Source organism: Perissodus microlepis, chromosome 11 (assembly GCF_051167445.1).
Source record: "Perissodus microlepis isolate ML-2025 ecotype Zambia chromosome 11, ASM5116744v1, whole genome shotgun sequence".
Lineage (NCBI taxonomy): Eukaryota > Metazoa > Chordata > Actinopteri > Cichliformes > Cichlidae > Perissodus > Perissodus microlepis.
The window spans coordinates 27,402,213-27,416,971 of NC_140471.1; positions in this window are offsets into that span (position 1 = coordinate 27,402,213).

Genomic DNA, 14,759 nt, shown 5'->3' on the forward strand with positions numbered 1-14,759 from the left:
TAGCAGCTTCAGCAAATTCAGCTCAAGTCATATGGGTAAAGATAAAAAAATACATACATACATATATACGCAATGTTTCAAGGTACAAGGTCAGGGTTACACGAATTAGTAAAAAGCATTCGTTTCCATTGGATCATCTCCAAACTTGAAAACAACATACTAGTTACTGGGTCTTTTTTGAGCCCTTTAAAGCATTATGTTTTCCAATACAATATTATACGACTGCACAATGACACAAACAGTTTAATATACTACATTAGATTTTCCAAATTAACAATGCTGACATCAGTTTAAATGAAAACAATGCAGATTAGGGATTTAAAAAAACAAAAACAAAAAAAAAGGCTGACGTCAACACTCACTGCCGCCAGACCGTCAGCTCGTAAAAAATGAACAGAGAACAGGTCTTTCATAGGTTGTTAAGGGTTAAAAACTAGAAGGATTACACTTTTTGAAAACAAGTATATTTGCCATATTAAACACTGTAGAAAAGATCAAGATGTCTTGTTGTGGAAATAGTTTGCTGCCGACTTATTTCCACTAGTTATGTTTCCTTAATGATGAACATTATGTAAGTTTGTCTTGATGAGCACATCTCCCGGATGTCACCAATAAATGTATAAAAACAAACAAGATTTTGGATGTACAAGCTTTTCCCCAGGCTTCAGCAATTTGTTAATATAGAAAGCACTCTGTTGATCCTAAATCAACTCATCGTAGCTGTCAACATTTATTCTGTTTATGTATCAGATATTACCAAGAAACAGAGTAAATATTCAGAAAGAGGTTCGGACAAAAAACAATGACAGAAGCAAGCACTGCCGACATCTCTATCCATCTTTCCCCGTGTGACGCGTTCTTAAATATTCCAATCGAGAAGTGGGCAGAGACACAACACAACCTCATGAATTCAAATGCTGGATGCCCGGAATGCCAATGGTTTCAGTCTTTCCTGCTGCTACCAATTTATATTTTCCATATGGGTCTTTAAACGGCAAATGGAAGTCAGTCTGTGCCCTTTTATCCCACCCGCTGCCCCCCTGGGGAGAACAACGGTCAAAAGTCAAGGAAATTCTGATTCCTCTGCAGAGCACACCAAGGGCACCTAAACACAAACCAAACAGCTCCCACCATGCCTGAGCGTTGGCAAACTTGTGCTCCCTCCCTCAGAGATCTACTAGTATTCTAAATGGTAATTATTACACACTCACACACATACACGCACAGCGCATGGTCTGCACAGATGAAATGCAAAAGACAAAGAGGAGAAAGGGAGGAGTTCTGGGAGAAACTGAAAAGAAAATGAGGTGTAGTGGGAAAAAAAGGAGGTGAAATATAGCAAACTAGAAAAAAAAGAGAAAAGTAAGAGGGAAAAAAAAGTGGTGGGTATGTAAATGTAGAGTCAGAGAGTTCAGGAGGAGAGAGCGAGTATAATGTGCTGAGCTGACCTGGGGGCCGCGGGGCTGAGTGTCCAGGGGCCGGTGGGGGACGGTGGCCAGATCTCTGCGGTTATCATTATGTTGAGGGGGATCTCTTCTCCATCCTTCCCTCAATCCTCCCTCCTCTTCTATCTCAGACTCCATTTCTCTCCCAGGGCAAAGGTGAGTTGGGCTGGGGAGCAGAGGAAGGTGAAGGGTAACGCAGGGCGAGCTCGGGGTCGGTGGCTGTCGTTAGCAGTGCAGCTTGACCTGCTCACCCATAACTTGAAGTTTTACTCCCAAAGTTTTTTCCATCTTTTTTTTTTGTCATGCACGGTCTTGTTCTCTCACTGCTGCCAGACCAAGCTTAGATAAATGAAATGTCCTCCCCTGAATTTTAATAGGTCAAACGTGTCACTGCGGGAACTTGTTGGAAGTAGTTTGCCAAAAAAGTCTCGGACTCAAACGATAGAGATGATCACAGAATTCTTGCACATGAAAATCATGTTTTGTTTTGTGGGCGGGGGGAGTGCATCCATGATAACAGTTTTTTATGAATGTTTTGTGTATAATACATTATAAGTACTTTAATAGGAAACAATACGCAGACGTTTCATGGTCTGTGTTAAAAGAAAGACTGAATGAATTTGAACCTGGCAACATAAAAAGAAGTAAATCCACATGTACAGACTTCAGCTGGGGGAAAAAATGCTTCAGACACGTTGTGACTATTCTCCCACAAATTTTGCATTCTCCTGATGTCACTGACAATCAAAAACAGGACAAACCTGTCCCTCATCACTGTTTGAGGGCAACTGATACAGAGACAGGAGGAAAAGCTTGGAGAACTTGGCAAAAATTGTAAACAGCCTAATTGATAAATAGCTCTTTTCTACAACATTCACCTATACAAGCACTTTTTCTACGCCTAACTGCTTTCTATCTAAAATTCACGCACATTCATATAAATGCATAGAAGACCAACTTGGGGTTCAGCATCCCAAAGATACTTAGGCATGCAGACTGGAGGCTTAGCCATACCGGGATTGAAACACCAACCCTTTGATTACTGGATGACCTGTTCTACCTTTTTCTTCATAAGTTCTGAATTCGACTGATTAATAAGACCAGATGTTAAAATCCATGAGAGTATAGCACAATATAAAGGCTATGGTTACGTATCACAGTTTCTGCCTTTCATCTGCCTCCTCAGTGGCATCCTCTCAAGGCTTAGGCAGCTATGCTCTCTGGAACACGTGAGAAATCATATGCAGTCACAGTACTTCATGTAGCACTGACCCAAACGCACTGGCTATGTCTAGTAAGACCACATGCAGGTCTTTCTTTTCTTTATCACCCGTGTCTTCTAAGCATCTTGGAGAACTGCCTGTCCCTACCTTCGAACTGAGGTGTCAATTAAGTTGCTTTTTTAGCAGGAATACAAAAAGCTTTGAACCTCATTCCAACTATTGGTTGTTCTCTTCCTCCTTGGGTGTAAGGGCCAAATATGTGAGGGTTTCGTAAAAAACAAACAAACTCCAGCATCTGTATTTACACAAGTAAAATGAGATGAAAGGTCTCATAACAGCTAATATAATAGGCACAAGGTTTTATACGTTCAGCATTCCCAATGCTTTTTACCTCCATGTGTCAAATACCTAGTGTCAAATACCAGAGTCCATCCCCCTGTTGACCCTGAATTGGATAAGTGGAAGAGAATGGACGGATGGATGGTTTCACAAGGATACTTTAGACAGGCCTGTAGGGCTAGACCTGTCTTAATTTAGCACCAAATATATATTGACAACTTACCCCCAGGCTAAGTAAAGCTTAAGACTGATGTTACCATGGTAAGGATCACTGACACTTGCTTTGATTAGTTACACTCAACCAAAAAAAGAAAAACAAAAAAGGAGAGCATAGTTCACAATTTGTGTGCTAACCTTCTCATGGAAAGAGAAAAGTGTTTGTAGAGATCACAGAAACCCGTGGAAAATACACAGCAGTGAGCTTGTCACTCGTTTTTGTTTGCCCAAGCAAACTATTCTGAGCCTGACTAAAGACACCAAACAGGTGCCACGTTCAAGGACGACAATAGCAAGCAAACCTACCTGTTAGATACTGAGATAGCAGCGGTCAGGTGGCTGGGGTACTCTCAACTCTGCGGCTATAAATATTATTCTGTATTTATCTTGTCTTCATTCCCAGTCTTACTGTTTCTTTGCATTTCTTATGATTTGTAATAGCTGCAATAAATGCTGAGCAAGGCCACTGCTGCTGTTAGCCTGTGTATTAAGATACCTGGCATATTAAACATACATACAGACAGCCTTCATTTCAGCTTGTTATTAACAATTTATAACAGCCTAACAAGCACACTGTGGTTCTGTAAAATATGCCAGCAGTGGATTGGAGCAGTTGAAACACTCATTTCATATTTAAGCTTTCTGGACATGCTAGTTCAGTTTATATACAGCCCCATAATTCCATTATAATATCTTATGAGTGTGTTCATAATGCATTATAGGCCATGACCTTTATACAAAGTCTTAGCCGTGGTTTTTTTTATGAATCTTGGCATCTGTTCAAGCACGCCATAAAAAAGAATATACAAACACAGTCCAGCTTTCTCTGTGCATATATAACATGGCATAGCATGCAACAAGACAGGGTCTGTGCAGAGGTGATTAGAAATTAAAACAGTCTAATTTCATCTCTTTTGTAGCGCTGAATGATTCCACAGTGTCTAGATGTTTTTTGTTTGTTTAGCTTTGTTTTGTTTTGTTTTTTAAAAAAGGGCAGATGAGCGAAAAAACGAGTTCAAGTAGTAGATGAGAAGGTATAAGGACCCTTACACCTTAGATCTATGAGATCAAACACACACATGCCTGTCTAAAACACATAGCACTTTCCACAGATTAGAAATCATCCCAGTTTACAAAAGCTTTGCTCCACAAAAGGTGTTCTTTTCACAGATACGCAGCCGTCGCCACAAAGAAGAGCCCCGGGCGTTTCATTGTCAAGCTCTTTCTTTTCTTTTCTTTGCCGCCAACAACACTAGCCTCTTTATCAGTGCAATTACAGCACAAACAGACTCATCATTGGCCCAACTGTCCTCTCCTATCACCTTTATTTCCACAAGCAACCTAATTAGTCCTAAAGAGAGAAAAGCCAATAAGCAGAGGAGAGCAGAGAGAGAAAAAAAGCTATCATGTCCATTTGTGTGGGTTCGCAAACGCAGTTGTATGTGTTTGTGTGTATTGGTGTATTTTTCCACTCTGTTTTTCCATTTCTTTTTGTTGTTGTTGTTGTTGTTGTCGTCACTCTTTCTATCTCCTTTTTTTTTTTCCACAGAAAGAAAGCCTTCAAAGGAGCGATTGTGCAGAGCGGCTGAAGTGGTCTGTTGGTAAGCGGACAGCAGAGCAACACAACAAACATGGCTAGCACTAATCAGGGCCCCGGCTAATGTAAACAATGTCATTTTTTGCCCTTAATGAGCCAATTTTCCGCAGATATGAGAGGGCTAACAATTGGGGCAGCGCCTTTGATGTGATTCATCTGAAGGTTTGTTTGTGATCGCTTGGCACTTTTTGTTGGAAGCCCTGCGCCCAGCTGCTTTCATCTACCCCTGAAAAGAGAGAGCCACGACTCACTTGGGTATAGAGAGAGGGGGGAATAAAAATAATAATTTTCTTTTCTTTTCCCCCCTTCTTTTAAAAGACAACCACCCTCCCCTTTTATTATAAACTAGTCCCAATCAGCTGACCAGCCCCCTCCTCCTTGTCTCCTTTCCCTTTAACCCCCCCCCCCCTCACACACACAAACACAAAATTTGTGAACATGCATACAAGACTGAAGCAGAAGCAACCATGAGGGATCTGAAAAAAAAAAAAGAAAAGGAAAAAAAAAAAAAAGGGAACATGGTTCATGCCGGGTGTCTATAGTGATCAAATAGCGAACTCATTAAAAGGCACCCCGGTGTGCGAGCAGTGGACACTGACAGGGCCTTCATTAACATGGTGCTGACAAAAGGTGAGGCAGACCAAAGAGGCAGCCGGCAGGCCAGGTGTGTGTGCCGCGGCGCTTTTCAAGATGGCACCATAGCCAGAGGCGGGCGGGCTGGCAAAGAGCACTCCATCAAATGGCATACTGACCAAGACCAAGCTGGTTCTGGTAAAGGAAAGAAGATATAGAGATAAAGAGTTTCCGGTGTGTGCACGAAAAGTTTCGACGTTCACTGCATTCAAGTCAAACTTTTCCTGCATCCAAGCGATGATCCATTTCATCAAGTGAGTCTCTCCACAAAGTTCGCAGTCCGGTGCCGATTATCATAATAAAGTGAACTCTTCAAAGTTCAGTAAAAGGCCATAAGAACACACAAATAACAACAACAAAACAGGAAAGAGGAGCGAGAGAGGGCTATTGATGTAATGAAGGTAGTCAAAGGTAGTATCCACGGGCAATACATCGCCTCATGTCCAGGCCTATTGCAATCAATCACTGGAGCTGAAGTGAAGTCAACTCCAGGCTAGTCAGTCAGCCAGGCCCCCCTTATAACCATGTATACACACATTATATAAACACACACACCTCTGCCTGCCTCTCTGGCCATGAGTCAGGGGCCCTCTGGGGCCAACCACACGCTCACACACATACACACACTCTGCACCTGCTGGGCCCTGCAGTTACCAGCTGTCAACTCCACGTGCTCTTTGCCGTCTGTTTAGTGTGTGTGTGTGTGTGTGTGTGTGTGTGTGTGTGTGTGTGTGTGTGTGTGTGTGTGTGTGTGTGTGTGTGCACAAAGAGTACAGGGTTGCTGCAAAGTTACAAGCATCAGTTGGGCCATGGACAGAGAAGAAGAAATGATGCGGGCCGTTCAAGGACATTTACTTGCTTTCAACAAATGTTTCAACAAAAACCAATTAAATGAGAGCACTTGGCTGCTTTTTCTATAACGAGGGATAGGAGGAAAAATTTATTAACCCACAAACACACATTAAAGCCAAAAAACTGAGACAGTTATGTACTAAGAAAGCTCCCCAAAGAACAGACACATATTGTGTCAACCTATCTCCTTCTTCACAGTCAGGTCAACCTGAACAGTAAAATGTCAACAACAAAAAATAATAAAGTTTTTATCAACCTCACAACTAATGACTAATGAGTTCTAAGTTCTCCTCTGCCTCTCTAGTAAACTAAAATCAGTTTTTAAATATTATTTTCCAACTTAGTTCTTTGCAGTGCTGCAGAAGTCTTGGGAGAAAGCTGTATAAGCTGTTGCAACATGACATAGCAAAAAAAAAAAAAAAAAGTGCAAACTAACCAGTGATGGGTTCATTCTCAGTAGAAAAAGTGTTAACCAGTAAAACTGGGAAAAAAGACCCATTACAGCATTTACCTCTAGGGCATGACCTTAATCCTAAGCTCCCTCCCCATCTCTGTAAGGGACAGAGAGATAGGAAGCTAGGTTACAGCAACAATGAAAAACGTGTCTGTTTTGGGGGGAGAGAAGAAAAAAAATCAATAATGTGTTGTGATGTGAAACTGATTCCCACTGGATCTCGCTGTGTTCTGTACAAGCCTATTCTCTGTGTGGCCCTGAGGTAAGTAGTGTACTTTGTTACAGTGTGTAGCAGTAAGCCTTGGAGACCTGTGCAGCGATTAAGCCGTACTGGAGCACATTAGCTCAGGCCATGTCATGGCAGGCTGAAATGGGTCTGGCATGGAAGGAAAAAGGATGAAGAGAAGGGTACACCAGAGGGAAGTAGATGAAAAAGGGTATCAAAAGGGAATGAAATGAAAGAGGAAAAAAACAGGGCAGGGAGAGAAGAAAAATGTGACGGGGGCGGATAAGGAACAAAGATAAAAGAAAAAGGGGGGAAAAAGGAGAGGAAAAAATGTGTTGGAGAAATGACATTTGTTTGACTTCATGTCATGAGGTTTGCACATCGTCATACAAGGTTTCATGCCTACACGGATGCATTTCCACCTCCAGAGAAAGAAAAGGCGCATAGCAAACCCGAGACACTTCGTGGTGTCACAGCTGACAGCAAAGAGAAAGAAAGTAGGGATGGCTAGCAGGAGTGATGGAAGGGTGGAGAAGGATGGCGCGAGGAAAAGAGAGACAGGACAGAAGCAGAGAGAGTGACAAATTCCCCGCTGATGACTATTTACAGGCTATTCCCTCTCACCACAGAAACCCGAGGCCTCAACCCCGCTTTCTCATTTTCTCCTCTTTATTTATCCATTTCCTCCCTTCTGTGGTAAATTTGTCACTTTTGCATAAGGCTGCTAGTGTCAGGGTGGAGGAGGGAATGGCAATATGAGCAACCCTAGGTGTGATGGAGAAAGTGGGGATGATAATAGAAGAGGAGCTGATGGCAGCATTTCTTCCCTCAATCTCTGACCATCTTCCTAAATTCCCAACCCCCCTCTCTTGTTCTGTCCCCTCTTTGCCCCTTTCACCCACCTCTCCCTCCATCGCTCCCTCTCCTACACCGACCCTCCTCTCTTTCACGCCTTCCTTTCTCTCTCCTCTGCCTCAGCCCACCACTCCACCTCCCTCGTCTCTCCAGGAGGCAGTTGTCAATCAAGTGCGTCTCCCACAATCCCTCTGGAGCTCATTGTGCCCGCGGTCGCTGGCGGAGGCAGGCGTTGCGAGGCGGCAGAGAGCCGCAGATGGAGGGAGTGCTGTCAATCATTGTCACTAATTATTAATTTCTGTCACTCAGGCCCCCATGGCAGCCATGTAGCGGGGGCCTCTCACTCTCTCCGTCTCTCCCTCCTTTCCTTCTCCAGCCTCCTCCTCGCTACTCATTCAGCTAGTTGGTCTGCATCCCTCTGTCCCTCCCATGCTCAGTCCCTCTCTACCTCCCTTGTCCCTCGTTAAAGTCTGTGCCTCTCCTTCGCCTTTGCTTCTTTCATTCAGGTCACTTGATCTTTCCATTTCTCCTTCCTCCCTCTCTCACGCCGCACTACGGACTCTTTCCCCTCTTGTCCCCCTCAACACTCCCAGGGTGAGTTGATTTGGTATGCCAGCCTGGCCACAAAAAGTTCAACCTTTCATTATGTGGTTCACGTGCACTCAGAACTGCCCCTTCTCCTCTCCCATCACCAGGTCAGTCCCCCTGACTCTCTGCTCTCTTTTAATTGTATTCTCCCCTCTCACCCCTCTCAGACACCCTCCCACCACTTCAACACACAATATCCAGCTCCTCCTCTAATTCATTAAAAATAAAATAAATTAAAAAAAAACATTTAAAAAGACCTGCTTAACACTTTCTTCTATTTTCTCTTCCCCCCCCCCCTTTTTTTTTTTTAAAGCTCAGACTCGGCAGGTCTTTGTTCAGGTTCTGATTTGATTTGGTGAACTTGGTGTTTTCAATTTGCACACCGCCGCTTTCACCTGTGATGTCACAGTGATGGCGGCTAATGAGGGAGGCCTGACCCGCATGTAGCTGCGACTGAGGACGGGGCCAGTCCACTTCGCTAAGGGTTCTGATCTGCTCCTACCCTCACCTCATTACCAGAGGCGGTGGGCTGGGAGGCAAAGAAGAGAGAGAGAGAGAGAGAGGGAGGGAGTTGGTGATTAGGAGTTTGAGCACACACACCCACAGTCATTCACAAATATTCATGAAAACACTGCATACACACAAGGCCAGATTCTTTATATTCTCATTCCATATATGCACACACATATGCTGCACACACATAAACAACTGCCTTTACAAATAAATACACTAAGATGCATTCTTACTAAACACACACACTTTTTAACCATACAGCCTTTGCACGCACATTCATCCTATAATATGCCCACACAAGCATTTTTTGGCCACAGACATGGATGCATAAACACGCATATAGTGTATCTGCCTAAGACATTAAACATCATGTACATCTGTGTTTTTACACCAAAATAAAAGGCAAAAACATGCACGATATCAACAACACACACATTTTGGCGTACTGAAGGTTTATGTCAATCACTACAAAGTTGTGCTGCGCATCCAAACTTTGTTCAATGCCACACTTCTAGTGCAGATGTCCACATTTTAATGATACCAAATGCGCCGGGCTGTGTGTGGATGAAATCAATATTACATGAAGACATTTAGAATATTTCAATTTGATGGCACGTTGATAAATAAACTCAGCTTTTGGGTTTGAATCCAAAAATGGGAGTGTGCATATGTGAGAATTTCTCTTAATGGAGGTTAGATCAGGCAGGAATACGGGTAATTTAATCAACTTAAAGCTACATGTGGGGAAATGAACACTCCACACAGAATATGGACCTCATCTCCTCCTGGATTACTATTCTCAACAGACCTGTGCTACTCTAATGAGGGGCAGAGGAAGAGGCCAGCTGGACACCACTGATCCTTCACCTCCCTTCCTATCTATACCTACTGAAACCATCCACCAACCCTGCTGCTCCTCTGCTCCCACAAGCCCCCGCGTGCCCTCCAGTCCTGCTCTGCATACAGCCATTAGCACCCCTCTACCCCTAACCTTCTGCTTCTCTGCACCCACCACTCCCTCCACCTGCCCCTCCACTTTCTCTCTCTCTCTCTCATTCTTTCTCTTTAGTGTCTGCCTCCATCCTTTCCTCCGTCTCCTCTCTCTGCTGTCACTCCGTTTTCCTGGGCACCTGTCACTTTTCCCTTTCACTTTTCCCCTGTATCCCAACCTCTGTTGTTTTTTTCCTTTCTCTTCCTCCATCTTCTCTTTCTCATCTCCTCTTAGCTGTCACTGTCTTTCTCTCCTTATCTGATTGTCTCTTCACTCCTTCCATCTATACATCCTTCTTACTCTCTCTCTGTCACCACCTCCTCCCCAACCACCTCCCTCGTGTCTGTGTTTTTGTGTGTGCGTGTCAGCATTCAGCACCTCAGTGGAGACAGGGTTTATTGGGGTAATGCATTTATCACTGCTGCAAGCCAGGGCCTCACCTCCTCCTTTGAGCCAGTGAGTAATGAAAATAGGATCACTTCTGACAACACTCTGCAACACACACTCGGACTCACACAGATGCACTCTTACGCACACACACACACACAAACACATATTCGTGAATGTTCCTCAAAAACGCTTGCATTTAAACATCAACATCGATGAAATGCAAACTTCCAAGGAACCGAGGAGATTCTTGTGCTCATAAACTCAGAGACGCTTGCCAGCTCTCCAAATCAGCTCTCCTGTCACAAAAAATGCCTTCTAGTATTTTTTTTAATAATAAGTAGATGTAATTACAGGTTCTTATGCTTTCTTTTAGACAAAGTAGTTAGTTAACCCAATACTGTAAGCAATAATAATTAAATAACTGCTTATTTAATTACACAGAAATGAGAAAATTTGTTCTGTGATAAACCAAATTTACATTATCTTGACGTTAACATTGATTACATAAACAATTACATAAATTCCTGAGAGGCAAAATGAAAAGTAATCTATCAAAAAAAAATCTATTGATGTAGCTGACCTAAAACTGATATTAGAAAAGTGCTAAACACTTCAGCATTTAAGTGATATCAACCTCTTTCAGCGAGGCTTGAAGCATCTAAAATCAGATTCACATTTTAGCTGGAAAAAAAGAGCAAAACAAAAGAATTTTGCTCAGTGCAGGTGGGAATGATATTATCTTAGTAAATAACTACAGGCTACAACATTATTAGCCCCATATCACAAACTTTGCAGCGGCTGAGCAAAAATGTAGAGATGTCACTGCAGTTTTTAATATCGCACAGTTTGGACACTAACAACTTAAACCCTGCACATGATAAACTTGGAGAGCTGTTCAATAATTTCCTGATAGAATACTTAAAAGAGCAATTTAAATAATAAGTGAAATTTACTAAGTGTACCTAAATGTTGGCCATCTAATCAAAACCTTAGTGTCTACAGACATAACATTATGACAGCTTGGGTGTTTAGCAGGATTCGCAGACCTGTCGCCATATATGCTTTGACTGAAATTCACAAATATTCCAAGACCATCTCCAAATGAGTATATATGGATGTGACAAGTCTGTTAGGGAATCTGGTGTCTAATACCTATAATATGCACTCATCTGAAAACTAGAAATACCCTGCAAAAATGGACTATACAAAAGCATCAATTATGTCTATTTTGACCTTGCAGGTAAGTTTGATGTATATCTCAGTAATCTGTGTCTACACATCATTGAAAATAAATTGTTAGGGTACCAAAATAACCAAAATCTAAGTGAATTTCAGCCCATGAAAATATATGCAACTGCCAAATTCTGTCAAACAATCACAACCACCAACAATGACAGTACTGAGCTAAGCCTCAAATTCAAATATTGTGTTGCAACTTAAAAAAAAATACTCTACTGCATATAATTTCTACTACATTATGAACTTGGAAGATGACAAAACTTTCTTCCAAATTCATTTTGCTGCATTATAAGACCGCTGGACTCACTTGCCACAGTTCTGAACTAACATCTTTTATCATGTGGAATCGAAAGGTAACATGTCTGACTATTTCAGCCGTGGTTTCCTAGGGAGAAAGAAATCAGGTAAGGATCAAGTGTTAATGGCCAGGGGTGCCTGTCTAATCCCATTTGGTCTGGCAGTGTCGGGGAGGTGGGGGAGGTCTTCACCAGTTTAAAACGATACCATCACCACAGGTATTCGAGCCAGGCTCAGATTGGCCTTGACAGAACAAAACATCGCCGCAGCAAATGACTCAAGCACCTCCCATTACATCAAACTCGAGAGGACAAGGTCAGATCGGCAGCGACATAAAGTTTAAGCTTAGAAAACAAACTTCTCTTCAAACTGCACTTTCTTAAACGCAGCGTATCGTGGCGAGGGAGATTGCTGCTAATACACCAAGTAGTGCGTGGAGAGCCTAAGTCAAAGGACTGCTGACTAATGTGCCGAAATGGTCGGGAATACTCTGTGGTATTGCAGATGGCAGAGGTATTTGTTATTCATATGGCCCTCAAGGTGCATCCACAAGGTTTGCGTGAAAGTGTGAGTCTCGCACGTGCACGTGTGCATGTCTATGTGCGTACGCTTTTGTGCGTGCAAGTGTGTGTGTCTTGTGCAGAATCCGCAGTGCTGAGGATGCCATTAATGCTTGCTGCTGATCGCCCTCCCACATTTAAATAACAATAGTGCAGTCAGAGAAAGCATCGGTGTGAATCCAACCCACAAAACACCCAGGAGCTGCAGGCCCCACTCCTGCTGTGTGCGCGTGTGTATGTGTGTGTGCGTGAGTGCGCACTTTGTGTGTGTGAGTTTAGGTGCTCTTGCTTGTGCTCAACCCACCACATATATGTGAGTCTGAGAAAAGACAGTAAGACAGAAGAGGGGAGAGAGAAAGACAGGGAGGAAGAGAGGAAGGCAGGCTGCAGCAGAGTCTAAAATACACAGCCACTGTGTTGTGCAGATGGGTTATGTGAGGAGAAACTGCAAGTCCACAGAGATTTCCTATTAGCATATACTGGTGACCCTGGATCCCTCAGTGGAAGAGCTGCTTGTCTTTTAAAATGAGTCTGGCTCAGATGGACCGAGTGCTGACTGAAGGTTTTCCATCTTATTTTTGCCTCAGAAATAATAAACAGTTCAGGTGTCCTCTCACTGCAAACTCCACTCAGGCACTATGCAAGGCACGGCAAGTGACAGCAGACACTAAATTAACCAAATTAAAGTCATTTTGAACGCCACATTCAAGCAGTGATCTTGCATGATAGCGCAAAAAAAAAAAAAGGAATAGCACATTAAAAAAATCAAAGTAAGTCAATACTGTCCAATATTCCCCTGTATGCTGTTTTGTGTTAAGTTTCAACAGGTTTGTGGATCGAATTTCCAAATATGAAAGAATTGAGGAAATCCTTCAAGACTTTCAGCTACTGGGCAAATTTTTATTTTAAACATGGGTACTGATCTAAAATTTCACAGCTGGCGCAGCTCTACTAGAAGATATTATAAAATTCAAAACAAAATTTATTTTTGTTTTGCTTGTTTTCTGCTGTTTTAGTCCAGTTTGGTTTTTCAGTGAGTTCAGAAAAGATTGGGGGAAATTTTCTTTGGTAACTTCTGTCTCTTTTAGATTGCAGAAATTGTTTTGCATTTTACTGTGATAGGAAATTCAAAAATAGGAAATAAGACATCTTTTTAGTAAACTAGACCCTTAGACCAAAGCAGCTAGCCCGAATCAGCCATATTAGTTAGTAAGTTACTGTTAGATGTATCTATTTGACAAAAAGATACAATTAATAGCATCCGAACTACCCAATCAGTGTTTTATTTAACTATCCTGTAGTTACTGTGATCATTGTTGGATTAATTATCAGTTTATTTCCTACAATTATATCGAAAAACTAACAATTAACCCAACAAACATTGTACTAACGGGAATTAGTTGAACGTCGCTACAGAGTACTTACCAAAACGCACCATGTAGTCTATTTAAAGTTGAATTTAGCCTTGTTCGTCTTTCAATACTGGTGATGACAGCATCCACCTGTGAAATACACAGTAATCCCGTCAGTATTGCTGGTTGGAGCCACAGAGTCCACTCTCCACCCTCAGAGCTAAACTTTACTCCAGTCTGTGGTTCTCATTTATTTACATCGTAGTCTGACTGTTGGTTTGCTAGCTTACACACACTGATATAAAACGAGCTTATTGTGCTAACATTTTAGTAACGTTAGCTCAGGCAGCCGTCGAGCATGCGCACTCACCAGAGGTCAAGTTCATTTTTCAGCTACCGGTAGCTTCGAATTCATCACGTCTGTTTTCCGGTGAGAAACAGGTGTTGAACAGGTAAGTCTTTAAACTCACTATTCCTACATAAGACCACCTGCATCCAGTATGCCGTCACTCCACTCTCTACACTCCTTTTTTCTATGTGCCCTTCATGTTTGTTGTTGTCCAGTTTCAATTGAATTTAATTCATATAGCCTCAAGGCACTTTATATTGTAAGGTAAAGACCCTACAATAATATAAAGAAAACAGAGAAACCGCAGGAAGGAAAAACTCCATTTTAGCCGGAAGAAACCCCTGGTAGAACCAGGCTCAGGGACAGGCGGTCATCTGCCAGACCAGTTGGGGGTGACCTGTAGAAAAGAGACGGAAATTAATAATAACAAATAATTAAATGCAGAGTGGTTTGGCATTCAAATGTGACATTAATAATCGTATTCCAATATTAAGCGATACATTATGTGTAAGTTAACTTTTTTTTATTGCGCTATAGAACATTTAATTTATTTATTTATTTATTTTTTAAGCAAAAAATTAAAAAAGTATTTATACTTACCATGTGAAATATATATATAAAAAAATTCCCCTTCAGTAGG